The following is a 27801-nucleotide window of genomic DNA, read 5'->3' as shown; positions in this document are numbered from 1 at the left end:
AGAAACTTAAGGGACCAACAACTGCACCCAAGGAAAACCCAATCTGCAGCCCATACATTGACTAATAAGATGTGCTTCCTGCAAACTCACAGTCCTGAAAGCCTTGTGCTGTGACCCGGGCTGTCTCCCCTCCTGATATCTAGAAACTTAAGGGACCAACAACTGCACCCAAGGAAAACCCAATCTGCAGCCCATACTTGGACTAATAAGACGTGCTTCCTGCAAGCTCACAGTGTAGGTGATAGCCTACAATTAAGTGATTTTGGTGTATTTCTCAGTGAATGTCGTTTTTAAACCCATTGTTAAGGGCCAGCACACCCGTGGTATTTCCCCCAGGCTGTTTCACGTAATTTTTTCTTATTTATATCCATCCTTAATTCCTAACTAGGATAGCCGCAGTGGTACAGCGGTAGCATTCTTACCTCACAGCAAGAGGTTTTCCTGTTCGATTTTCGACTGGAGTGCCTTCTGTGTGGAATTTGCATGCCCTCCCCATGGTCGAGTGGCCTTCGAAAGACATGCGTGAATGGCCACACCTTCGCTGAAGGTTGGATTTCGGGCTGGCAACTCGGCACTATAAAAATCGACTGCCAATCATTAGCAGACTGGAGTTCTACTGTGGCAACCCCTAACTGGGAAAAGCCGAAAAGACAAGCAAACAAATTTAATTCCCATCTAGGGTGAATCCATGTATTTCTTAACTTTGGCCACTAGATGGCAGCAGAACCTTGAACATATAAGCTCCTATGGTCCCTCAAATCTCAACTGGTAAAACTAATTTCACCGATCCTAGTCTGAATTGAATAATTTTGCATCTCCCCAAAACAAATAAAGGTGGCAAGAAGGTAGGAAGACATACAGCTAGTCAGGATAATATAAATCAGCAGAACCTAGGATATACACTCTCCTTTGGTTTCATCAATCTCAGCTGTTAGAACCAAATTCCCAACAAAGCTAGTCTGAGTAGAATACATAAGTAATTCCCCAAAAAGGTGGCAAGAAGTAACTCCCTTCTACTATAAAGGCAAAGAGGCTTACAGCTAGTTAAGCTAATCTAATACAATTTGTAGCTTTCAGCACAGTACTGTGTACAGGAAACTGCCTACAAATAAGTACCTTTTTTCCTCTGAAAACTAGAATGAGAAGAGGACCCACCTTGCATTTCTTATAAAAATACTGGCCAGATAGTGCCACTAACCTTAACAAATACCTGCAGCATATCAATTCAAAGCTGATAGTCTCTTGATAGGCAACCACGAAGTAGCGCCATATCTGAAGATAAACACCTCCCTCTCCTAACAAGTGACGTCCCATCAATTAATCTAGAGAGTTTTTCCCTCCCCCAATTCAACTATGTCACTCTCCCACCTTCCTCCCCTTTTATTCTAACCAAACCTACAAATACAGGTTAGGACCTGTGGCACCATTTTTGAAAATTATCATCTGCGCAAGCAGTCTTATCCCTCGGTCCTCTGCATGGTGTGCTGTCCGTAAGTGTGCTCTTACTGCACTTCTGTGTTTATTTATGCATTGTAGCATGTGATTAACAGTAAATAATTAGATTTATTACTGGATTTATTTGTGCATTGCGACAAGTAATTATTAGTTATACTAGATGCGGCTCTGTGTGTACTTGAGCATTGTAGCAAGTGACTAATAGCTAGAATAGATATCAGAGCAGGCACTGTATGGATTTATTTGCTACAACTCGATTGAGTTTAACGGTATTCATCTAAGGACTTGTGTGAATAACCCACGTGGTGTGCTACTTGCTTTCTGTAGAAGATAGAGTAGAAGCAAGAGTAGAAGCTATACACACAGGTACAGAGCTTTTGGCGTTATTGCGCTGCAAAAGCTGGCCTTTCCTTTTTCATTTTATTTTAAGTGACACTAAAATGTTTTTTGTGTTACTAATATATGCTTTAAATCCACACTTCATCAGGAATAGAAGCTATATAGTCAGGCATGGAGCTCTGAGCGTCCTTGTGCTGCAGAAGCTAGCTTTCTCTTTTAAACAACTCTGGGAAATGTATTCCTCTTATTTTTAGCAATGCTAGATTAAACTTTACATCCATGACTCAACAGAAATAGTAACTAAATAGTCAAGAACAGACCTTTCAGCATCTTTGCGGTGTGGAAATTAGCTTGTTTCTTTTGAGTAATACTAATGTTTGTTTTTCTTTTTGGCTTTTCCTGGTAAGGGGTCGCCACAGCGGAACTCCGGTCCGCTGATGATTGGCAGCAGATTTTTATGGTGCTGAGTTGCCAGCCCGACGCCTAACCTTCAGCGAAGGTACGCCCATTGACGCATGTCTATCGGAGGCCACTCGACCGTGGGGAGGACATGCAGACTCCACATAGAAGGCACTCCCCCACACACTAGCTGAGAATCGAACGGGAGAACCTCTTGCTGTGAGGCAACAATGCAACCGCTGTACCACCATGGCTCTACAGCAACTCATTGAGCATACTATATATACTCACTACTGTGTTCTAAAAATGCTAATACCCTAGTACATGTGCTTCTGTGGTAAAGATTTAACTAGTGCTTTCTAATAAGAAAACGTGTAGGCTATAATATGAAGCTAAAGCTTTTCAGCTTAGCAGAGAAATGTCAGCAAGGTCAGAGTAAATAAAACTGAAAAATATCAGCGTTAGATACAATTTATCAAGTATTAGTCTTTCAAGTAATACAAAAAAACGAGTTGCTGTAGTTAAGGTATAAGCTTAAAATTTCTGTGCTAAGTTTTGTTTTCTTACCTACTACATCCTTTTTTTAAACTGAGTACATTGGTTAGTGATTTTCTGTGTTAAGCTCACCTAAAATGGGATCTTAAAGCAATTATCAAGCAAGAATTTTGGAAGGTTATTTATACTGTCCTACTTCTCAACCAGTAATATGTTTTTTAAATGTTTCTTAGTATAAATATTGTAAGGTGACTTTTTTTCTTTTAGTGGACACCTATACACGTGCTTATTGAAGGCATATCATACTGTATGAAGCACACAGTCGGGGTTTCTTGAGTTTAACAGTTATAAACCTTTGATTTTGTTTGCATTGCTTCTCACACACCACACAGCCACTTACTTGCACCCCACCCTAACAACTTTCTTTCCCAGTCCAGTGAACATTTTAATTAAGTAGCCTTTATAGTGTTTTTTTCTCTCTTTGTTTCTCTTCCAGCTTGAAAGCCTTATGCTGTGACCCAGACTGTCTCCCCTCCAGATATCTAGAAACTTAAGGGGCCAACAACTGCACCCAAGGAAAACCCAATCTGCAGCCCATACTTGGACTAATAAGACGTGCTTCCTGCAAGCCCTCAGTGTAGGTGATGGCCTACAATTAAGTGAGTTTGGTGTATTTCTCAGTGAATGTTTTTTTTAAACCCAGTGTTAAGGGCCAGCACACCCGCGGTATTTCCCCCAGGCTGTTTCACCTCATTTTTTTTATTTATATCCATCCTTAATTCCTAACTAGGGTGAATCAGTGTAGTTTTTATTTTGGCCACTAGATGGCAGCAGAACCTTGAACATATAGGCCCCTATAGTCTCTCAAATCTCAGCTGTTAAAATTAATTTCAGCGATCCTAGTCTGAATTGAATAATTTATCATCTCCCCAAAACAAATAAATGTGGCAAGAAGGTAGGAAGACATACAGCTAGTCAGGCTAATATAACTCAGCAGAACCTAGGATATACAGTCTCCTTTGGTTTCATCAATCTCAGCTGTTAGAATCAAATTCCTAGCGAAGCTAGTCTCAGTAGAATACATAAGTAACTCCCGAAAAAGGTGATAAGAAGTAACTCCCTTCTGATATAAATGCAAAGAGGCTTATAGCTAGTTAAGCTAATCTAATACAATTTGTAGCTTTCAGCACAGTACTGTGTACAGGAAACTGCCTACAAATAAGTACCTTTTTTTCCTCTGAAAACTAGAATGAGAAGAGGACCCACCTCGCATTTCTTATAAAAATACTGGCCAGATAGTGCCACTAACCTTAACAAATACCTGCAGCATATCATTTCAAAGCTGATAGTCTCTTGATAGGCAACCAGGAAGTAGCTCTACTCGCTCCGTTTGCCCTGCGGGCTCACTACACTTCCCTACCCTACCCCCAATTCCCACACACCCCCAGTGGTCCTAAACTTATACTTCCTTAACCACACCCTCTCTCCCATCCTACCAATCCCATACACCAACCATTACACATAAATTAGCCACTCCCCTGCTTTTTATCTATTAGTTACAATGAGCCGCACCTTAGAGTAATTTACCATATCCCTTTTCTTTTATCTAATAAGTATAGTTCCCTTCTCTATGCACTCTCCTTATCTAATACCTCCTTTTTTTCCTTTATTTCAGACCCAACTCTTTAAACTTTTTATTTATAATCTCAACAATATGCCTTTAGTAGTAAAAACTAATATAACCAAGTTAATACTCATAGCTATACTTTCAACTGTCCTAACCTCTGCCTACCTTCTCACTTCCTTTGAAAAACTGTACTATTACCATTTTAACTACTCTCCAAAACAAACAGCAATACACACTCCTATACTCTCCAATAGTCAGACTAATATCACATCCATTCCCAGCTATCTACTAGCCAAATATCATAGACTATCCCACATTAAATACAATAAACTCACAGTAAAGAAAGTGAAATATCAAACTAACTTTATATATAACCCTGCAATAAAACTAAATAATCCCTCCTTAAAAGATGGTGATATCCACCCTAACCCTGGCCCTACCAATCCCGCTACCCTAGTAACTCATCCTAAACTCCCTAACTCTTTCCTAATAGGACATGTTAATATCCACAGTATTAATAACAAAGTAGCCCATCTCCATGCCCTTCTAGATATTCACTCCTTTGACATCTTCTGCCTGACAGAAACTTGGTTAAAATCAGGGACTAAAGACAATTAAATCATTCCCCAAGGATATAATATATTGAGACAAGACCAGATAAAACATAAGGGTGGGGGAGTAGCAGTTCTATTCAAAGAGGAACTTCAGATCTCCACCTTACCATACAACCCACCTCAGGATAGTAAGGCAGAAGTCCTTATCACTAGATTTCAAATCAACCCAAACAAATCTTTATATATCATCTGTATCTACCTACCTCCCGGTAACAATATCAGTACAATAGAAGACATTCTAAGCTGGATGTCCTCAACTTACCCACAAGAAACAATAATACTAGGCGATTTTAATACTGACTGGAAAGGTGTCAACTCTGATAATCCTACCTCCCATATCAACCTTCATGGCTTTAGTCAAACTATCACCTCCACAACTAGAATCAACAAGCCAAACAAAATAGAGACCACCTTAGACTGAATACTTATAAATAAGCAGAAACAAGCTTATAAGGTAGGAACTCTGCCAGACAATGTAAGTGATCATACTTTGACCTACATTATAAGGCAAAAAAATGATATTTCAACCCCCCCCCACATATAGGATTGCACGTACCAACAAAAACTTTAACCCAGAATTATTCCAAAATGAACTTAGTGCCTGTGACTGGTCCCTTTAAAAACTCTACCACTTGAAGAGGCTGTTATGTATCTTAACTCTAAATTCTTATCTATCCTTGATAAGCATGCACCTAAATGGTCTATCAGAATGAAGTCCAAACCAGCCCCCTGGCTTTCTAAAGAAACCAGACAGAAAATGTTGCTTAGGAACAAGTCTTGGGCTAAGTGGAGAGCTACCAAAAGTATCTCTGAGCAGCAAAATTTTAGGCAGTTGAGAAATAGTACAAAAAAGGCAATACTTACAGACAAAAAGAACTACTACTGTAAACTACAGCAAACTCACCAAAACAATCCCCAGAAGTTCTGGTCTAGTATCAATAAACTCCTTTTCCCAGGGCACTCTCGTACACCTACCCCACTTGAGGCCGATCCAAATACCCCCCATCAAACTGCCAATGCCTTCAATACTTTCTTCACAGAGACCATACAATCACTAGCCAGTCAACTAATCCCAGACAACTCAAGCCTTCCCACCACCATACCTGGCACTCTACCAGCATTTCATCTGCAACCCATCTCTACCACTCTCATCTGCAAATTCATCCAAAAACTTAAGCCTTGTACTCCTTCTGCTGACCAGCTACCGTCTGAATACCTGCAAAAAGCAGCCAGAGTAATTGCCTACCCTATATCCATCCTCATAAATGGAACCATTAAGGAGGGAACCATTCCAGACATCTGGAAAATCTCCAATATTATCCCCCTACACAAAGGTGATAACTCAAATGATTACACTAACTACCAGCCGATAGCTCTTTTATCACCCTTAGCAAAAATTATGGAAAAATGCATTCACCAACAACTATTAAACCATTTATCTCAACATAACATAATAGCAAACTGCCAGCATGGCTTTAGGCCATCACATAGTACCACAACTGCCCTAGTATCCCTTACAGATGCCATCAATAGAAATCGCAATAAAAACGACCTCTCATCTGCACTCTTTATTGACCTCTCAAAAACTTTTGACATGGTAAACCACACCCTTCTTATCAACATTCTTGAATCCCTTTCCCTTGACTCTCAGGCTGTTCAATGGTTCAGGTCCTACCTTAGCAATAGGCAGCAAGCAGTTCTCTTGGAAAATAATATATCATCCTTTCTCTGGTCACCTTTGGTCCCTCAGGGCTCTATTCTATTCTAGGACCTTTTTTTCTACTATCAAATCAATGACCTCCATAGCAATTCCACACCACATTCTATGCTCAGCAAACTCCCCATCAGAACTACATTCTCTAACTCAGAATGTATTTAACATAGTTTAAACATGGTTCACAAAACATTGCTTCCTTCTCAATGCTAAAAAACTAAGCTCCTTCTCTTTACACCCACCAGTAAGTCCTCCCCAATAGATTTCTCAGTCATTTTAAATAATGGCACTATTATATCCCCTGACTCTACCACTAAAGTGTTAGGAATTACTATTGACAATAACCTTAATTTTGATGGCCATATAAATAACACCATAAAAACTGTCAACAGAAAAATAGGCTCCTTATATAGAATCAAACCTTTCCTAATTCCAGTAGCCAGAACCACAATTGCTCACTCCCACTTAATCTCAATGCTTCTGTACGCCTCATCCATGTATACTAACTTAAAGAAAAATAATTTTATCAAACTAGCAAATTCCTATAATAACATCGCCAGATTTGCCACTGACAATCCCTTTAGAACTCACCACTGTCTGAATCTAATGCAGCTAGGCTGGCTTGAACTTCAAAACCATCTGATAGTCTCCCAACTCACCATTGCCCACAAGATATTTTACCAGCCTAACAGCACTTCTATATTCTCCAATCTCATAATCCCCTACAAAAATCTAAATTCCCTATGCTCTTCTAGCAAACTTCTTGCTAGCATAACCAAGTCTAACAACTTGGCTGGAGATTCCCTGTTTTCTAACACAGTGGGAAAAAACTGGAACCTACTGCCCAATGAACTAACTTTACTTTCTTCCTTGCCTCTCTTTAAACATAACCTCAAAAAACACCTCAAAACACACTGGTTATGCCGCTGCAGCAACCCTGACTAATCTCTGCTTTCACTGCTGATATTTTCTCGTCCCACTAAATTTACCAGAACTTTACTGCTTACTCCTTGGAAGCAGGACTGTAACATACTGTGTGTAGTCTGTCCTGTTTGATGTACTGAAATTCCTCATGAATCATACTGTATAATAATTTATCCTATACTTATGGTCACTTTTTCTAGTGTAAATGCCTATTCTATTTTATTATTACTTGTATTTTTATTGTAATCCTTTCATTTACTATGTAACAACATTAATTTTAATTTCTATTTGCTACTACTGGAGCTTTTCTCCCCGGGCCTCTACTGAAAATGGAAATATATCCAGTTAGACTAGCCCGGTTAACAAATGTAAAATAAATAAAATAAAATAAAAAATGCCCCAACATGTCCTTGTTTTGTCTTATGTTTGGTGTACCTGGGAAGGAAATAGACCAATTAACTGTTTGTTCTTTACTCTGGCTTTGCAGGATTAATATGATTTGTGTGAAGTGACTTGGAATAATTTAAAATTCATTATGTGACCATTTATTTGTCACAATCATATAGATGGAGCTCATGCAGAAGTAGTTTTAATTCCCGATTGGGGCTACAACCTGCCTACGGATGAAATCAGCTGACCTTGTTGTCTGCTCAGTTTCTTTATATGAATGTTCTGGCTTTGCAAAACTGGTGTCCATTTGTGTGAAGTAGGATAGAATGTTTTATTATTGTAACCATTATTGATTTATCTGAAGTGTACACAGTGAAGTTATAATTGATGGGTATGGAGGCTGTCAGTGGATACAAGTGTCTTACCCCTGCTGTTGTTAATCACTGTTAAACAGTAGTCACTAAAACTGAAGAAACAGAAGTAGTGTTAAATGATAAATTTCTTAAAATCAGGGTAGAGTTAGTGGTGCTATGGCTTATGTGTATGTGTTGGGGGGTAGAGTTGCATTGCATTTAAGAGTAACAAGATGGCTGTAATGTCTCTTACTTTCCATTACAAGAATTAGCATTCTACAAATAGTTGAATACAGTTGTGCAAGTAAGCTTAATATAACAGTAGATGTTCTAATGATCCAAGATTATTATGCAACACCCCTTTCAAAAACATTTTCACATGGAACTGCTTTGAGCGAGGGGTATCTAAGGGCAGACATGCTGAAATGGCCAGCAAATGAACCTTGATTGATGGAAAAGACAGGTCATAGGACAGTAACTGACACAATAATGTAGAACCAGAGAAATACTAGATCCCCAGGGATCACTTCAATGGCTCTGCTGTAACTAATCTAAGGGGGCGGCAAAAGCCAACACATTCTGACTAGGCTTATAAATGCCTTCGGGCAGATAGCCTAGTACCTACCTATGAACCTATGAACCTATATGAATGCTGGTTCTTTTCTTTGATCCAAACAGAAAACATTTGCCATTTACTAATATATGATTTTCTAGTAGCAGAATTTGTTGTGCCCTTTAATATCAAGATACACTGCCTTATAGAAAAGGTGCTAAAAAGGTATAAATATTATATCATCCAGGCAGTCAGTTCTAGTTGTTATAGACAGGGTGCATCAACCCCCCCCCCAAGTCTGATGTGAGTAGATCCACTCTACGAAGAGCTTGCAGTAATTGCCCCTGACCATTCCAAAAGAAGGGAAAATCACTGTTGCCTGAGCCTGAAGGGAAACACTAAATGATTATTGAAGAGTCCTTCTAAATCTTCAGAAACACCCTGAATACTACTGGAAAGGCTGGAAAGTACCTAGAGAAAAAGGAAAAGAAAATAAACATCTGACGTCCAGGCCTTCAAGGATGGGAACATGGACCATAATTTCACCAACTCATAGTTGAGTGCATTGGCAAAAAAAATCAGTCGGATGTATTTCCCACAGCTGGATGAAAACTTGAAAGATTCTCTGATACAGTTTTCATATGTGAAGGCCTTTCCCAGTCCTCTCAGTTTTTCTACCATGCAGTTTTGGTCTGACAGTATGTAAGATACCTATAGTGAGATTGTACTGAAAAGCTATATGCCAGACTATTATGGGTAATTTCTACACAGTGAAAGAACTAGTTCCCCATTTCTTGTTTATGTACCACATCACTGTGGTGTTGTCTGTAAAAACATGTAAAGGTCTCAGGAATCAAAACTGAATGACAGAGTTGATAACATTTATAACGGCAAAAATTTATTTTAGTTTTAAGTGTTTTGGTCTGTTTTGTCAGGTCCTATTCCCATAGACACTGTCCCCCAAGCAATGTCTATGGCATCTGTAATGACTAACTTTATTGGAACTGGGACAGAGAAATGGAGACCTGGATTTCGAAAGAATGGCTCCTCGATTCAGAACTCTCCCTACTCACAAATCACAAGACTGGAAAGTGAAATGCCAGGAGATATAGATGTTGAATAACATTGCTGTGTCACAACATATAGCTCTGGTTAAATTCTTGGGTTTGGCTTTTCTTCATTGAGTCTGCATGGATTCCTTACATCTCTGTGTGGCTTTGCCATGTGCTTTTGCTTCTCCAACACTCCAAAGAATTTGCCTGTAAGTGAGTGTGCAGACTGTGTGTATATGTGCGTGTGAGTGCGTGTGTGTGTGTGTGTGTGTGTGTGTGTGTGTGTGTGTGTGTGTGTGTGTGTGTGTGTGTGTGTGTGTTTATGTGAATATTTTCTGATAGACTTGACTTGTCAGGGCCAATGTCAGTATGTGTGCACTTGTGTGAAACACCAGTATAGCTTGTGTGACTCACCAGACTATCAGGAGTAGTGCCAGTATGTGTTCAGGCAAAAAAATATAAAGTCACTTATTTTTTTATCTGTGGACCCACACAATATTGGTGGGCACATACATAACTCTCAATTGAATAGCAGTAAAAAAGTTAAGTCATTAACTTTCAGAAATAAGACATAAAATGGAACAGCCAGACTTTTAGAACTTCTGGAGGTCTGACGACCCCAAAACCCCAGGCTACTTAAGTGGATTTTGGCACAGGCTCAGTAGTGGCCTCTCCCTTCTACTTCCTGTAGTCTAAAACCAGCTCTGCTCAGATGTGCACACAAAAGGTCACTGTAGTTGTAGGTTGGGAAGACTGGGGACAGTGTGATCATTGCTACTTTAATTTTTATTTCAGGCAAACCTAATAGATGTGTACAGAATGCCATTACAGCTTAAGTGGGAGCTGTGAACAGCATGGCTGACATTTATTTAACTTTCCAGACAAACCTCAGAAATGTGCACAAAAGACCCTAAATAAGTTCAGTGCTACTAGGCAAGTCATACTGAACAAAAAGTTAGAATAGTTTATTATGACTGTCTTTTTACTTTCCTGATAATCAAACACTGGATGCATACACTGGTAGTTATGTTTGGTGTTAGGAGGCATGTTGTTATACATGTTTGACAGCAGCAGGTTGGTATAAACTGCTGTGTTTTACTTGTTCTTTCAAGTTAGTACCAGTATGGTATCAGAAATGTATACAGAAGGGGACTGTCTTTTGGGAGCATACTTCTCAAATATCCCTGCTTTTCGGGGATTTCCCTCTTAATTCATCCTAAATCTGGTGACTTTGGAGAAAAGGTGTTGCATTCCACTTAATAAACGATGATAATTAATGTTATCGACTTTTTTACCTCAGAAAATGCAAATTAACTCACAGCTGTCTTATTTAGCTAGTTATTGACATTTGTTTATAGGGAAAATCAGACTGGGCACAGGTGCCCTTTTTCAGAGGAGGCCTGGAGAGAAAAGTTTCAAGGTATCATATTTAATGCAATCAATATTTATAATAACACATTCTATAATGCAGTTTCAGAGAATACATGGCATGATCGTATAATATCATTTGTATCGATATTCACAAACATTAAATTTACAAGCCTTGTACTGTGACTTTACAGGCAGAAGAGTTGTGCATAAGATAGGTATGAGTAATTTAAGAAATATAATAGAGTGAGATATTAAAGGAGATAAGCAAGTTTGAGTGTTAATAGAGAAGTAGTGCTAGGACAGTAATTTGGTTGTGCTAATTGGAAGTAGGTATAGTAGTTTAAGAAGTGCAATAAAGTGAGGTATTAGAAGGGGATAAGCAGGTTAAGTGATTTAGTGCTTTAAAGGGAGGTATAATAAATGTGATAACTGGTGTTAGAGAGCTATATTCCAGATAGAAGGGGATAAGCAGGTTAAGTGATTTAGTGCTTTAAAGGGAGGTATAATAAATGTGATAACCGGTGTTAGAGAGCTATATTCCGGATAAGGAGCAGGGACAAAGTCAGAAGTCAGACAGGAAGTCTTTAGTAATGGTTTGAAAATATGAAGGTGTGTGATAGACCTGATAGATATAGGGGTTTATTTCAAGTTTTATCTGCACTATTGGAAGAGAGATTGACCCCAGCAGCCCTTTGTGGTTTGCAGATGGTCAGCAGTTGGAATCAGACCCCAATATCCAGTCAAGAAAAGAGGACAATTTGGAAGATAGTAGTACTGGAGTAGGGGGTCTAATTGCTGAGCAGGCAGATGGGGTATGGATGATTTTAAGGGTTCAGTTGAGCTGAGTATAAGTCATTGAGGAAGCTTGAGACTGGTAAATGTTTTTAGTGCTAAACAGTGGTGGGTCTGATAAGGTTTGTTGCAAGTGAATCTGACAGTTATAACACTGTTCAAGTTTAGAACTAAGTGAGGTTTGCAGGTTGGTCATGATAGGGACTCCATACAGGAGAGTGGGTAAGAGGTAAGTGGTAGCTAGAGCTACCATGGCAGAGTCTATAAGGAATTTCTTTACAGTCTCTATGGTGCCTAGTTTTTGCTGGGTTTTCTTGATGTTGTTTGATGTGTAAATCAAATTTAAGATTGCCATCGATTGTCATGCCAAGTAGTTTTGTATGTAGGTTAACTTTAACCATGGTATGATTTAAGGAATACATTTTAAAGTTGTTTTTTTTTCATGGAAATGGGATTTTGGAAAAAAAAGAAGTAAATTAGTTTTTTGGGGATTTAGTAGCAGGTGATTATCATGTAGCCAACTTTCAAAAGAGTTAAAGGTTTCTCAAGTAATTATCTGAAGATGTATTAGGTTGCCAGAAGTGCATATTAGGGTTGAATCATCAGTGTATTGTATGAGGGGAGCTTGCTGAGAGGATTTATATAAATTGGTAGTGAATATATTAAAGAGTAGAGGGCCATGAATAGAGCCCTGTGGCACACCAGTATTAACAGAAAGGGAAAAAAGTAAAGAGCCATTTAACAGATTGATATCTGTTGTTTATGTAATTGTTAAACCATAGTAGTGTGGGTTGTGATAGCTTGAGGGAAGACAGTTAGTAGAGGGGTTTTTGGTGACAGACTAGATCAGAAGCTTTAGGGAGATCACAGGAAACAAGTTTGGCTTTGTCTCTGGCTTTGTTAATAGTACTGTGAAAGTTAATAAGGCTGTGGCAGTGCTATAGGTGGGTCTACAACCATGATGTGTGGGGGTCAGGAACTTTTCTTGAAGGATATGCTGAACAAATTGCTTGTGAAAGCATTTCTCCAATACTAATATGGCGATAGGTATGAAATTGGATATGTCTGATGATGTTCCTCCTTTATGAAGGGGTGATGAAGAATATTTTTCCATAGAGAAGGAGCATATGATTCCTTGATAGATCTGTTAGTTAGAAAAGACACAAGATAGGTTATGGAACTGGCCACCAGCTTAATTTGCTCTGCTGGGAGATTATCTACCGAAGGAGAACAGGGTTTTAGTTTAAGAAGAAACAATTTGATGTAGGAGGTTGGGATGTGGTTTATGGTGAAATGGGGGTGTCTGTTGTCTGAGAAGAGAGCATGTCAGGATTGTTGGGAGGAAAATCTTTAGAAAGGGCTTTAAATGCTTTCTATAAAATGTGTGTTAAATTGAGCACCTCTTTCAGAGGGAGTGTCATTTGAGGCAGGATTAGGAGTGGTAGATGTTCCAGGGTGGACTATATTATTACTAGAAGACTAGAATATTTTAGGATTGGAAGACTGTTTTAGTAAGGGTTACTGAAGTAGATTTTCTTGTCTGTGATAATCTGTGTTTTGGTATGGTTATGTAGTTCTTTAAAGTATTGTAGGTTTTGGGAAGATATAGCTTTTCATACATATAGATACATACCCTAAATTGTCTATTTGTCAAATGCTCCATTTATCTAAGTCATACCCACAGGAGAATGGGACCATGTCCCTCCTAACTACCTTATTTCTCTAAGAAGCTAAAGATTTATTTTACTCTCTTCTACTCTTCATTCTAAATTCTAGAAAGAATTTCTCTCTTAAAAATTCTAAATGTATTTTCTCAATCATAATAATATATGTATCTTTTTATTGCCAGTCTTATGTTGTATGATACTTTACTCTATGTTTGCAAATATATGTGACTATTTCTGTATTGTTATTATTGTACTGTTTCAGAGCTTTTCTCCCCGCGCCTCCACTGAAAATGGGCGACCTGCTCAGTTGGACTCTCCTGGAAAACAAATGTAAATAAATAAAAATCAATAAGATTTGAACCATTCTTTCTGAGCCCTACCTCTGTCATGTATTAAGGCCTGCCCTGAGTGGGTATCCCAGGAGTATGATTATTCTTTATTCTTGTTCTTCTAGTTGGAGACAGACTATAGAGGGTTTTCAGGAAATGTGAGTTAAATTTGTGTACAGCTTTGTCAAGTGGAATATTTTTCAGGATTGACCAGTTACAGAAGCTTAGGATTCTGTTAAATGTATCAGAGTTAAAATTAGTGAGGTTATGGGAAGTTCCGAGTAAGTGTTGTTTGACATGATGGGTATGGAATCTGCTTCCATAAATAGGGAGGTGGTCACTGATGGAGTCAGATAGGATACCACTGGAGACATAGTGGAATTGGACACCAATATCCAGTCGAAAAGTTAGACACTGTTTTCAGGATAGTTATAACGTGTGGGAGAGGGAATGATTCAAGTCAATCCAAATATGTTTAGGATAGCTGATACATATTGTGGAGATAATCTGCCAATTGAAATTAAAGCCACCTAGGATTATCTTTTTCAGTAGAAACTGTATGTGAGAGCCAGTTTAGGATGTTTTCATGGGTTGTAGTATTATTTCCTGGAGGAATATAGAGTATTACAATATATGATTGCTTATGGTTATTTAGTATAACTTATCAGATGAAGAGTTCAGCATTATAGAATTTGCAAATAGGTGTACTATAGAGTAGGATGTCAAGACAGTCAAGGTATAGTAAAGCTACTCCACTACCTATTTTTGAGTTCTGTCAACCCTGATGATATTAAACCCAATGAGTGATATTTCAGGGTCAAGTATATTGGGTTTTAGCTATGTTTCAGTTGTGGCAAGGATATCTGGTGTATTGTGGGAGATCCAAGCATGGTATTCTGAAATTTTGCTATGTCTCAGGTTAATAGTACTAATGTTTTAAGTGCTCCTGGTTGTCTCTGATTATTTCTGTATTTAGCCCTGATTTGTAGAAAGATATGTTTGGGAATAGAGTTAGGAGGTATGCTCTATGAATATTTGACAGCAAATGCTTGAATATGTGACTATGGGAGTTTGTGCCTAAGTAAGGAGGCAGACATTATTTCCAGATAGGATTTATGTATCTTCACAAGCATTTGTTGTCTCATTGAGTTGTCAACTGCTATTTTGTCAGACAAAGTTAAAAAATAAGACTGAGTTCTTCCCTTAGTCAGGATTTTTACCCACAGCATCATTGAATTAAAAAGGTTGGGAAAAAAAACTCTAAAACAAACCTCAGAAAAAAAAAAACACGGCGTGTGGAGGATGCTCTCTGGGTAGATTTAGTCTGCCCTAGCTGAGTATTTTGAAAGGGTGGAGGAAAAAGCAAAGAGTAAGAATTAATTTCTTTCCTTAATCCTGACTTTTGTTCAGGGCATCATTGTATCAAAAGGGTAGGGAAAAACTCATAGAAACAGGAGAGCATATGTTATACAAAGTAGAAATTCAAAATCTGTTGGGTAAAGTACTGCATCCTGTAACTTCAGCACCTAATTTTAATACATGATATCATAACTGTTAAAGGCTTCCCTCATTTGGGGTCTATATCAGAGCATCGAAGTATTAAAACTATGAATGTTCTGATATCGAACACTGTTCAGCAAACGCTAAGAATAGCGAAGTTGTAGAACAGCAAATTCTTTCCTCGGGAAAGAATTCGGTTGGCCGTTTCTCTGGCTTTGCTATTTCTTAGCACTGTGATGGAAAGTTACGGTTTGGGTTCAGGTAAGTGTGCAATTGTTTGTATGTTAGGGTTAGGGGTGGGTTAAGTGAGTTAAGGTTAGGGCACGGGTTAGGCGTGTGTGCGATAGTGACAGACTTTAGGGTTAGGGGTGGTTTAAGTGAGTTAGGGTTAGGGTGTGGGTTAGGTGAGTGTGCAATAGCGACGGACCTTAGGGTTAGGGTTTGGGTTGAGGTAAGTGGGTAGATAGTAGTGTATGTTTAGTTTAGTGTAGCGTTAGATGTAGGAATTTAAGTGTATGTGTGTGGTTGCTGTTTGTTTGATGTGCTTGTGTTGTGTGTATGTGTTTCGGAGCAGCAAACTTTTTCCATGGGAAAAAATTTGCTGTTCTGAATGTTTGATATTTTCATGTTTAGATGTTTTGGGGCCGATTAAATATTTTATTTATTTATTTATTTTACATTTGTTGACCGGGCTAGTCCAGCTGGATATATGTCCATTTTCAGTGGAGGCCCGGGGAGAAAAGCTCCACAAATTACAACAACATAAAGGGTCAAGACAAAGACATTAACAGTAGAATTTGGTACATAAGTTTTAAAAATATAGTACAAGCCTAAGATTACATATTTTATATTTCAGTAGGGAAAGAAAAAAAATTATCGAAGAATAGATGAGCAAGACTAATACATTTGCATTAGAAATGGTGTATTACAAATCTTTATAACATATTACAAACCTAGAATTTTATATTATGTACTCTATTAGGGAAAGAAAATGAAATCTAAGACTAAACTAGATACAGCTAGTAGTTTATATTAATAGATACTAAGGTCACACAAAAACCTAAGAAAGAAAACACTAGAGATCAATAGATAGAGTATAGAAGATCTGCATACAAGGATGGATTTATGGTGTTCTTTATCACCTAGGTTGTGGTACTATATGAAGGTGTTTGATCATTCCACAGTATATACATATTTACATGAGAAAAAAATCCTAAGGAAGGTTAAGCTCACTAAAAATTAATCAGACAAATAGCAATAAATAGCAAATAAATAAATAAATAGAAATAGCGTTCGCTATTTTCATCTTTTGATAACGTGATATAAACACCCTCATTTCAAGGCACCATTGGAATTATGGGGGAGGGAGCACAACTAAATCCTCTGTGGTCTGAATATGCTTCTGTTAAAAATGGCTGTAGGCAGCAGCAGTAGTTAAGAATACATAGTCCTGAATGTACCACTATTATAAAATGGGGTGGTTGCAACAACTGTATGACACACTGCTAAAATACACATTTCTGATAAAGAGAAAGAAAGATGTAGAAACTTCAAAAGGAACTAAAATTTGGCTTTGGCTGGAAGGATGAAAGAACCTGTATGTTTTCTGAAAACCTATTATTAAGTCTTACAAGAACACCCCCCCCCCGATTTGTTAAGTTAGCAGCAGTTACAACAGAAACTGAAAGATGAAAAATCAGCAGTACATGAAATGGAGCCTTGTCACAAGATTCAAGCAATTTAGCCATTATCTCCTCCCAGTTCAACAGCCATTTTATACAGACCACACTGTATATTTATACTACCAACACATGTAACTCCATACGAATTGCAGAAGGAGTCATTACTGGGCACATTGCGGGTGCTGCAAACAGTACTTCTGGCTGACATCGAAGATTGAAACAATACTAATTTCATGAACTTTAAATGTACTTTGACTTAGGAATGGGGTCCATTCCCATCATGGTATTAGAAACCCAAAAGATCTGGAGAAATTAAAAAGGGAGAAACCATACTGTCCTGACATCAAAGATTGAAACAATACTAATTTCATGAACTTTAATTGTACTTTGACTTAGGAATGGGGTCCATTCCCATCACGGTATTAGAAATCCAGAAGATCTGGAGAAATTAAAAAGGAAAAAAAAAACATACTGTCCTTAGTTAACATTAACCCTGCCAGTTCTAGCTCTGTCACATCAGAAAGTTCAAATCTCTCCCATCACTTTAACCTCAACCCCATACCTACCTCTAGTATAAAAATTGAAACCCACCACACAGGCTGCTGACAAACTCCCATCAGAATGCCTAAAAGTAGCTGTTGATACCATTACTTTCCCCATCTCTAAACTGGTAAATAATTCCATATCTGATCAATATGTACATCCCATCTGGAAACATTCCTAAAGGATTTGACTAAAGGTCCCCTGATTCCTTTCACTGTAAAGCTTAATAATCACCGGTTATTTCTGTAACAAAATATTCAGAGTACTCAGAATTTAGAAAGATAAAAAAATGTTTTTCTTGTGTTTATATTTTATATTCTGTATAACCCCTACTACTAGAATGCTGAATGCTGACTTTACTAAAGGAATTGTTAATCTATACATAACTTGTGTTTCTATGGAACCTATATCTCTGTATGATATTTGTGTGTAATTTCTTTATGACATGCTATTGCAGCATTTCTCCCCGGGCCTCTGCTGAAAATGGATATGTGTCCAGTCGGACTTTCCTGGTTAAAAAATGTAAAATAAAATAAAATAAAAATAAAAATTATTCCATTACACAAAGGAGGTATATCACTTTCAAAAAACCCTTGAAAAGTGTATCCACACACAACTCATACAACATATCAGCTCCAATAACTTACTTTCCAAAACACAGTATGGTTTCAGACCCCATCACAGTAGAACCAGTGCACAACTACATTTTATTAACACTATAAATCAACTTAAAACTAATGGAAAATTTGTACCAACAATATTTCTAGACTTAACTAAAATCCTTTGCCACAATCTCACATCAGCATTTACTCTCTAAACTTGCTTCAGTTGACTTTCTCAGTATTCCATTACATGGTTTCTTAGCTACCTGTCTGAAGCAAAACAAGCAGTCAAATGGTACCAGGACTATTCCTCATTTCAACCTATCACCATAGGAGTCCTACTAGGCTTAGTGCATGGGCCACTCCTCTTTAACATCTTTATAAATAAACTCCATACTGTCATACAGCCCTCATAGATTTTCTAATATGCCAGTGATTCAACATTATAACACTAAGTCTAATAACTTATCTGGAGATACTTCTACCATGTCTGAAAAATATCAAACACCATCCCAGAACACATTCCCACAAAATAATATTATAACTCAGGACTCAGTAGCAGTTAAACACTTAGTAAGAAAGGTCTAATTTACATTTACATCAGTTGATAAACACTAGTAAAGTACTAATGATAGAGCAAATTATAAGTGAGTTTAACCTTGAAAATAATATGTGGTTAATACTGCAGGGATTAAGACAAAAATTTTAAAGCAACAGGCAATAATGCAGAAGTCTGTTAGGGAAAAAGGTTCCTAAGTTAATGGAGCAGTTAATAATATAAAGGATTTTATCAATATTGTACAAATTAGTTAAAGAAACAAGAGTTCATAATAAACAAAATATGTGAAAATACTACGAAACAGTCAATGGTAAAATGCCAGATGATAAAGATGAAAAACTAATTCTTACATCTCCAAAATTAGCATCTTTATCACTATACTGGCAACTTTTCATGTGGTAATTTATACATTGAACATACTTAACACCACACAAATTAGAACTAATATATAATAAAGAAAGTAGATGTTGGGGATATAAATCACAATCAATAACCAATTGGCAACACACGTTCTATGAATGCCATTTACTTAAATAATATTGGGACAGTACTATTTGTTACAGGAACTTTTCACTGATAATTTTCAACTTACAAAATCCCTAGTTTTGTTGAATACACCTGTGCCGTCTTGTGTTCCAAGGCAAAAATATGTAATTTTGTGGACTCTCCTTGCTATTGCAAGGAAAAATATTACACAGAACCGGAAAGCATTAACTCCTCCCAGTTTTAAGTCTCGCAGCTGGACATGAAAACAATCAATGGAAGCACAGAACAACCTAGTTCCTTAAGGACTGCATGGCAGAATGTAAATCAAGTGCTGGAAACAGAAGACTGTAATAAATTATAATCTAATTCAAAGACACATTCAAGAAAACAAAGCTTTTGTCAAGTATAGACATCCTATGTAAATAGTTGGTTTTGTAATGTTTGTTTTTGGAATATATGTTTATGTTTGTGAAAATCAATAAAAATGTATTCAGTAAAATAATTTGCTTGAAAAACTACCACACTTTAAAAGTGTGCTCAGACTAATTATAAACGAAGGCTGGTCATGCACATGCTCAGCACCAGTATCCTAGCATTTCTTCCATCTTTTTTCCCCATCTTAACTCACTCCCTTTCTTTATTTTATTTTATTTTTATTTTATTTTATTTTACATTTGTTGACCGGGCTAGTCTAACTGGATATATTTCCATTTTCAGTAGAGGCCTGGGGAGATAAGCTCCGAGGAAACAAACAAAATCACATATACAAAAATTAATGTATACAATGAACATTGTATTTCTAGCAATGCACACCTCTTTCTCCCTCCCTTTTCTCACTTTACCTAAATCTTTTCTAACTTATCTCCTCTAAACTCTAACTAGTCTCTTATAATCTCCATACCTTCTTGGAGTGCTTACTTAGCTACACCATATGCTGCAAAAATGCGTTCCCTTCTAAAATATAAATCCATTTATTTCTTGCAAGAATTTAGAGGTACAAGAATGATATTCATTTATGCATACTGATGTAAATACTTTACTGTAAATATCTGTCTTGTAACTATTTTTTTCCTGTGAAACGTAACCATTGTTTTTCTGAGAACTGCCTACATTCACTTGTTAATACTAAAGCACTGTGATGGAGCTTTTCTATCCAGGTCTCCATTGAAAATGGGCTTTGTCCAGTCAGAGTTTTCTGGTCAAAAAAACACAACTAAAATAACAAAATAATTAAAGTAACAAAGGATGTCATTATGGAGACAGAGATGAAGGTACCCACAGTGATAACCTCAGTAAAAGAAGAATGGGGACCTGAACAGAGTCCAAGGTTTCCTTCAATAGCATCAAAGAGGGCTAGTCAAAAACAGTACTTTTAGCAAAAGACACATAAAGGGGCAGAAATTACTGAGGTTCAATTAATGGAAATGAGAAATCCAAAAACAGAAGAAAGCACTTGTCAAGAACTGCATTTTTAGAAGAGGGAACAGGAGGAGAAACACCTACTAGGTGAGAAGGATAGACCCTCTGCTTCATGTTAGTATAACACCAAAAGTATTACTAAATTGGCAGATTTGCACATAACATGGCCAGAAAAATATAGCCAGAATAGGAGAAGAAACAGATGAGTACATAGCCGCATCCCATTCCAGTATTCTGAGTTGATAAATTACTTTCTGTACAGGGAAAGCAAAGCAAAGAAAAACAAACTACACCAATTGTTAGTCCCAACATCTTTTAGAATACTTGTGATGAAATTGACACGATCAGTTTTTGGGAAGATGAGAAAAAACAAATCTGGAATTCTAGCCAGATTTTTTTTTTGTCAAATATGAAAAAAATATTGAAGATTTTTATTTATCTTGCCAAGAATTTCAAAAGATAGTACTAAATCAATGGTTCAGAAGTGTACTGATACCTATGCCTGTTACTGAAGTCCCATTTGTGTAGACAGCCATTGATCCTATAAGTACATTACTAAAGTTTGTGGTGCTGCGGTAGCGTTGTCACCTCACAGTAAGACGCTGTCCGGTTCGATTCTCAGCTAGAGCATCTTCTGTGTGGAAACATGCATGAATGGGCGTACCTTCATTGAAGGTTGTGCATCAGGGCTGGTAACTCAGCACGTAAAAATCAACTACCAATCATTAGCGGACCGGAGTTCCGCTGTGGCGACCCCTAACTGGGAAAAGCTGAAAGACACAAAAAGTAAAGGGCACAAATACATTCTAGTGGTTATTGGCTATTCTAGTAAGTTTCCTGTAGCAGTTCTCTCTGTTAAAAAGCCATTACTAAGTAAATAGCCAGAGAGCTAGTGTTACATTTCACCATGATAGGGATATCCAGAAAAGACCCATGCAGCAAGGAAACCCCATTTATGTCTAGGGTAATGGACCAGCCTTGACAGTATTTTAAAGTAAAATAGTTAAGAACATTAATTCCATGATCACATTGGTGAGTTAGTGGAACGCTTTAATAAAACTCAGATGTCTGTGCTGTAGAAGTATATAGAACAAGATGGTAAGAAATTGGGTCAATTACTTCCTTGCATTGCTTTTGCTGTAATAGAAGTGCCCCAACCTTCAACTGGATTTGCCTCATTTGAGTTACTAAATGATAGGTATTCCTTTGACTTGCTGGACTTAAAATAGACTTGAGAGAAGGACACCCCCCATTTAAAAAGGCAATAACAGACTTTCCAAGTTTGCAAGACAAGGCCAAAACTTTTTTTGTAATGGTTAAGGAACACATTCAAAGCACACAACAGATGCACCAGCAAGTGTGTGCTAAGAATGATAGGGGACAAAGTGTTAACATTACACTTTGCCACTAAAAATAATTAGATAATAAAATGGCAAGGACCTTTTGAGGGTGTAGAGAAAATTAATAAAATAAACTGCAAAATAAGACAAACTGGAAACATAAAATCACAGCAGATATATCACATAAATGTATTAAAGCTATGGTTCATAGGTTCATAGGTTGGTACTAGGCTATCGGCCCTAGGGCCTATACAAGCCTAGCCATAACAATTCCCTGGATATTTCTTCCCAGAATATTTACTTCCCTGGACCCCTGTCTAGCAGGGTGACTGACATGATCCCTGGAGTGAATTTGCTATCTCCCATCCAATCATCAAGGTTCCTTTTGAAGAGGGCCAAGAAGGCACTCTGCTTGACATGTATGGGCAGTCTATTCCAGAGTATGGGGAGTCTCTGGGTCAGGAACCTATCTCTCCAGCATGTTTTGTTCATTGTGATGACAAGGTTTAGATTCCTGGAGTGTGTGGCTCTGAGGGACTGGTATTTCTTTAGGTGTAGCATGTCCAACAGCTCAGGGTTTGATATGGCCTTGTATGTTAAGCAGAGATTGCCTCTGAGTAGACTATATGCCACGAGTATAGCTGGAGTTATTTTAGACGGTCAGCATATGGCATCTGCTTTAGGCATGTGACTCTTTTAGTGAGGTATTTCTGTGGCTTTTCCAGCTGTTTCAGATGTCTTGTGAGGTACATACCAAATGGGGTGTTATACTCTATAATGGGTCTAATGAGGGATGAGTACAGTGGGACAATGACCTCCTTTTTTTTGGATGAAAAGCCCTTAGTGATGAGGTGTACCACATAGAAGGATTTCCTGACTTTTGTGGTGATGTGGTTATCGAAGGTGAGACCACTGTCCACCTGTGTCCCTAAGTCTCTCATCACACTTTCAGTGTTTAGTGTACTGCCACCTATGTGGTAATTCACGGGTACATGTTTTTTCCCAAAGGGGATAACTATACATTTCTTGGCATTAAGCTTGAGCCCATGGCTCTGGCACCAAGGATCTGTTTCTGTAAGGCCCTTTTGTAGAATATCCACATCATTTGGGGATTCAATAATGGCTCCCAGTTTGCAGTCATCTGCGAACTTTGTTAGCCAGAGTCCCTTAGTCTTGGCCTGTACTTCAGAGAAGTAGATGTCAAACAAGACAGGTCCCAGGACTGAACCCTGAGGTAATTCACTTGTCACTTGTCTGGAGTCTGGTAGGAAGATGAAACATCGATATTCAGTCTGGGAGTTGACAGAGATAACAATAGTGCAGTATCAGGGTTTTCTATTGCTGTTGTTCATATCAACATAAATTGTCTAAGGCTGAGAAACATGAAGTGGAAAAAAGTTCTTAATGAGAAATAAACAGCTTTTTCTGACCTGTTGCTTAGAGCACACATAATACAATATCAGAAAAAAATTGCATCAGTGAGAAAGTAAATGTAAAAGCTTACATGATGTCCACTTGCCAATGAAAAACCATAAACGAAGCAAAAAAAATGATTGAACTGGGAGTTAAAGATAAGTCCCACAATGAATGTAAATTTCCAGTTGTATTGCTGCCTAAACTGAATGTGTGTAGATTATGGAGCTCGATTCCTGATAACAGAAAAATGAGGGTTGGTTTGCTAGTTTGGTAGTTGGTAGTATGTGTTTTGTGGAAAATTGTGCAAAGCACACATCATTGATGTGGTCATACTCAGTAGATTCTAGTTCTTAAACTAGGTTGTATAAATCACAATAAACAGAAAATATTGGGCCAGATTCACGAAGGCTTGCACGGAGTCCAAGAGTAGAGTAAGACTCCAGCCAGCCAACATGTCTGCCGAGCGATCCAGGAACAGCCGGCAGGGGCGTGCATGAGAGCTCCTAAAACAACTCTTGCACGGACAGTGTTAGGTTATGCAAATTACCTCATCTGCTGCTGAAAGCTATGCAAATGAGGTAAATTTGCGATCCAGGAAACACTAACCTGTCCGAGTAAGAGTAGTGTTATTTGCAGAAATGTACTCAGTTGGCAACTGAGTACCGTTGTGCAAATAGCAAAACGGAGCTATGACAGCTCCAAATAAAGGATGCATCCAGTTGAGGAAGCATGCCAATGGCCAAATATACAGCCAGTGGCATTTTTATCTGTTGCAAAATAATAAAAAATATTTTTTTTCCTCGATCTCCGATGTTTAAGCGTAGCGCAGTGCCGCGCAAACGTGCGGCACTCTAAAAACCAGAAAAAATAAATAAAAGCCAAAAATAGGCATTTTATTCAAAATATTCATCTGCCATGCAGGTGAATGGCAGGCTGAAGACAACATGGCTACTGAGTAGTGATTGCTAAGGGGGAAGCTCAGTCTGAGAGATGTAACCAAGCATTAGTAGGCAATCCTATGCAAATGAGTATAAGGATAGTGAATCCCAATTTTCCCTGCTATGTGAACCATTTCTCTAGAGTGTAAGAGTAGGATTAGGGGAGTAACAGAGTAGAAGATAGGTGACATCATGAGGGGGTATATATCCAAAAGACTGTAAGCTTATTGGAGCAGAGTGGCATGTGTTTGCTTTGAGTTACTCAGAACTGGAAGAGGTGTGTCTACAGTTGTCTAAACTGAAACCCAGAAACCGAAGGTGTACGCCGTGGCTATCACTAAAGTTTCTTGCAAAGATGCTTACACTGTGCGCGTGTACGCACCTGTAAACCCGTGTAAGCCTGTGTGCATGTGTGTGCCCGTGTAAGCCTGTGTAAGGCTGTCTAAGCCTGTATGCACGAATGTGCACCCGCCTAAGCCTGTGTAAGCTTGTGTAAGTCTGTGTGTGCGCGTGTGCGTGTGTTTGTGCTTGTTTGTGCGGTGCTGCCCCCTGTGGAAACAGAAAGGGGGAAAAGGAAGGAAAATAAGTAGTAGGAAGTTAACCGAGGAGAACTAGCAGAGCTGCCAGGTAAAATCAATCAGAATCAGACAATTACACAGGCAGTACACTAGCCCAGCCCAGCCCAGCACTTAAAACTCTGCAAACAACATTCCTCCATGTTTTTCTCAGAAACACTGCAACTGCAGTCTACAAAGAGAAGTGAAAACTTAAAAAGCTTAACTGAGGCAAAATAATGTTAGGGGCTGCCATTGCTATTATAAGGCGACATGTGCAAGATGCTGAGGGTGGTGCCATTGTGAATACTGCTGAGCAACCCACAGTGAGGAGACGGAGAAGAGTGTACAGACCTAGGGTAACCTACCAGGGGCTACATGAGCTGGAGATAGTGGAGCACTATAGAGTGGACAGAGAGCTCCTGCAGCAAATTGTTGAGCTGTGCAGGCCACGCCTCACACACAGAACCAACAGAGGGGAACCCATCCCAGTGGAACCCAAGGTAAGTGTTGGCCTAAGAATACTAGCAACGGGTACCTTCCAGAGACCAACTGGTGATATGATGGGGATTTCACAGGCATCAGCATCCAGGGTACTGCACCAGTTCCTGAATGCCATGTCAGCATATGTCGGTGATCATGTATATTTCCCCAATTCCCATGAGGTATTGGCCAGCAATATGCGTCTCTTCCATCAAATAGCGGAATACCCTGAGGTAGTGAGTGCAATTGACTGCACGCACATACACATCAAAGCACCAGCTGGTGAGTGGGGTAGGGCCTACATCAACCGCAAGGGCTTCCACTCCATCAACTGCCAGGTCATGTGCGATGCCCAGGGCATAATACTGAATGTGTGTGCTGGCTACCCTGGAAGCTACCACGATTCCCATATCTGGCATCTGTTGCAGCTGTACCAGACATTTGCCAATGGGGACATCCCTGACGGTCACCTAGTGGGGGATGCTGGATACACACTGGAGCCATGGCAGATGACACCAATCAGAAAAGCACACACACCTGAACAAGAACTCCATAATGAGGCAGACGCACAAACATGAAATGTAATCGAGCGTGTGTTTGGGATGCTCAAGTCATGGTTCCGGTGCCTGGACACATCTGGTGGAGCCTTGCAGTACTCACCAACTACATGTACCCAAATTGTCATGGTATGTGCCATGCTACACAATATGATCCTGTGAAAACAGCTGCAGCAGGAACAGCATGAGGCAGGGCCAAACAGCCCCCCACCATTGCCAAGGCCTGCACAGGCACAGCGTGACTTGGAGGATAAACAACCTGAGCCTGCCCCAGTAGGCAGAAAGAGGCGTGCCCAGTATGCCTTGGCAAAGAGGCAATGCATAGCACATAAACTGGCTCAGTAGGAACCCTGGAAATGATACCTCTCTCTGACTCGCACATAAAATAAAAGGGATGCCTAACTTGACACTACCCATTTCCAAACATGTATAGGAAGTGTAGTATGTGCATCCAACATAGGCAGCCCTGCAGTACCACCTGAGGCATGATTGCCATGTTTTATGCAATATAAAGCAGTGCTAAGCAGCTTTTACCAATATTTAGTATATGTAAACAAAATTGCTCATGCTAACTAGCGCAACGTCGGGCAATGTTGAGCAATGTTGGGCAAGGTCGGGCAAAGTTGAGCAAAGTCAGTTAAACATGCTCATATTTGCTTTACTGTTCCTTAAGCAGTCTGGTCTGCCCAGCATGAAAATAAAAAGCAGTGACAGGGCTCGAACCCAGGATACTGTGCACTATAGTCACAGTACTGAACCACTAAGCCATGATAGCATTTTGGTGGCACAGACACAGCAGGACAATTGTACACTAATGCAAACACAAAGAAATGCTGTATCATGCCCCTAAAGAGGCAAATGGGTAATCTCCCCCACATGCCTATGCAGACAGAGAACATCAGGCCAGGCAGTGTGATGTGGGTTGTATAGGCTATGAAGTCACAATCTAATATACGTGACATTGGACGCTAAGATCTGTAGTACAGTAGTATGCCTCAAGCCAGTACGATAGGCAACAGTACAGACTGAAATGGTGTCCCATACATAGCAGTGCAGGCATAGCAAATGTGTATGTGTCAGGTGAAACCCTCATTCTATGTACACCCACAGTAACAATCAGGTGTGCCCCCGGGTAGAAATGTACAAAGAATAGCTGTCCCCCCCATATGTAGAAATGTTGATAAGTCTATGCAAAGTGTCTCATGGAAGCCCTGCAGGCACAGCATGATCCCTGTTGATCTATGACACAAAGGTGAGCCCTGCTGTAAAAGTACAACTTGATTTTCCATACACATATAGTATAAATGTCTATACCGGGCATGCTCTCACACTCCAACAAATGTAGTGGATTTCATTCAGCATCACACTGAAAGGTCATACTGGGCATGCTCACACTGAAAGGTCATACTGGGCATGCTCACACACTTAGGCTAAATACGGATGTGATAATAAGGGATCTATGGACAAATGTGGATAGTCATCTCTACTTCCAGAAACACATTCACAAAGTGGTCAGAAAATCATGCTATGTGTTCACACAAACTGCCAAGGTCTGTGCATGTAGGTCAAAGGAGGTTCCCACTACTCAGCAGTCATCAGACCTGTCAGACAGTACCACAACATATTTGCGCTGAATCTGAGTAGGCAT

This window comes from Protopterus annectens, chromosome 9.part0 (assembly GCF_019279795.1).
Source record: "Protopterus annectens isolate FY-2018-M chromosome 9.part0, PAN1.0, whole genome shotgun sequence".
Classification (NCBI taxonomy): Eukaryota; Metazoa; Chordata; order Ceratodontiformes; family Protopteridae; genus Protopterus; species Protopterus annectens.
Note: the sequence above shows the minus strand (reverse complement) of the source record.